At 38.2% G+C, this 1,948-nt stretch overlaps 1 protein-coding gene across 10 annotated transcripts in view; it reads right to left on the reverse strand.

Annotated features, from left to right (window-relative positions):
* The window catches only part of Cadps2 (calcium dependent secretion activator 2), a 534,832-nt gene that overhangs the window by 304,577 nt on the left and 228,307 nt on the right, over positions 1–1,948 (reverse strand). The gene's annotated exons all lie outside the window — the stretch shown is intronic.

Consider the following 1,948-nt stretch of genomic DNA (forward strand, 5'->3'; position numbering starts at 1 on the left):
TCACAAGAGACAGCTATATCTGGGTCCTTTCAGCAAAATCTTGCTAGTGTATGCAATGGTGTCAGTGTTTGGAGGCTGATTATGGGATGGATCCCTCGGTATGGCAGTTTCTACATGGTCCATCCTTTCATCTCAGCTCTGTAACTCCTTCCATGGGTGTTTTGTTCCCAATTCTAAGAAGGGGCAAAGTGTACACACTTTGGTCTTTGTTCTTCTTCAGTTTCATGTGTTTTGCAAATTGTCTCTAGCTGCATATGTATCAGAAGATGGCCCAGTTGGCCATCATTGGAAAGAGAGGCCCATTGGTCTTGCAAACTTTAGATGCTTCAGTACAGGGGAATGCCAGGGCCAAGAAGTGGGAGTGGGAGGATAGGGGAGTTGGGGGGGGTATGGGGGACTTTTGGGATAGCATTGGAAATGTAAATGAGGAAAATACCTAATAAAAATAAAATTTAAAAAAAGAATGTAAATTATAAAATAAAAAAAAAGAAAGAAAAAAAGAGGAGAACTTAATGACCTTCAAGGAAATATTCAGGATATACCGTTTTTCTAATCAGAAGAAAATCCTCTTGGCACCATTTTCGCCATACATGTGCATGATTGGGAAGATACACCCTTTGTACTAAGTATTCACACCAAAACCTCCTTTTACTGAAAGAATATGGATATAGTTCTAGAATTGGATAATTTTCACATTGTACAGACATGAAAAGATCCCTTATAGCCTTATCCCTTATCCCTCAGTCCTTCACTACAGGTTGAGAAAAGATTTAATTTAAAGCAAAAGGCCAATTTATGATAGAAATCTGATAAGTGAAAAATAGATAACAGAGTAATCTGGAAGATTCTATTTTATTACAGGAGTTTATTGACAGATTTTTAAAACAATTATCTTTGCAATCACTGTTTCATTTTATACACTAAGTTAAAAACAAAATGCCAGGGACTGGCGAGATGGCTCCTCTTTCTGAGGACCTGGATTTGGTTCTTGGTAAGCACTTGGTTCCTTAAAACCATCGGTAACTTCAGGTCCAGGGATCCCACTGCCCTCTGCTCACCTCCAACTGCATTAGGCATGCATGTGATATCAGACACACATGACGGTAAAGTACTCATACTCATAAAAGCCAATTAATTGAAAAATGTAAAATATTAATATTGAGAGCTAAATTATCCTTCGAGAAGACTATGCTAATTTATAGTTCACAAAACTGCAAAAGAGAATATTCTCCCCCCCCCCCCCTTAAATCTTTGCTAACCTGACATTCGGCTCTTTCCTTCAATGTAGAGGGAATGCTTCATTACATGAGGTCAAGAGTAACGTCTGATTATTTCCTGCCATCTATTCCTCTTGGGTGAATTTGCTTCCTTTAGTTCTAGAGCTTCTAGGTGTGCTGTCAGGCTGCTAGTGTGTGCTCTCTCTAGTTTCTTTTTGGAGGCAATCAGGGCTATGAGTTTTCCTCTTAGGACTGCCTTCATTGTGTCCCATAAGTTTGGGTATGTTGTGGCTTCATTTTCATTAAACTCTAAAAAGTCTTTAATTTCTTTCTTTATTTTATCCTTGACCAGGGAATCATTGAGTTGAATGTTGTTCAGTTTCCATGTGAATGTTGGCTTTCTATTATTTATGTTGTTGTTGAAGATCAGCCTTAATCTGTGGTGATCAGATAGGATACATGGTTTAATTTCAATATTTTTGCATCTGTGGAGGCCTGATTTGTGACCAATTATATGGTCAATTTTGGAGGAGGTACCATATGGTGCTGAGAAGAAGGCATATCCTTTGTTTTAGGATAACATGTTCTATAGATACCTATTAAATCCATTTGTTTCATAACTTCTGTTAGTGTCCATGTGTCTCTGTTTAGTTTCTGTTTCCAGGATCTGTCCATTGATGAGAGTGGGGTATTGAAGTCTCCCACTATTATTGTGTGAGGTGCAATGTGTG

Source organism: Mus caroli, chromosome 6 (assembly GCF_900094665.2).
Source record: "Mus caroli chromosome 6, CAROLI_EIJ_v1.1, whole genome shotgun sequence".
In the NCBI taxonomy this organism is placed as follows: domain Eukaryota; kingdom Metazoa; phylum Chordata; class Mammalia; order Rodentia; family Muridae; genus Mus; species Mus caroli.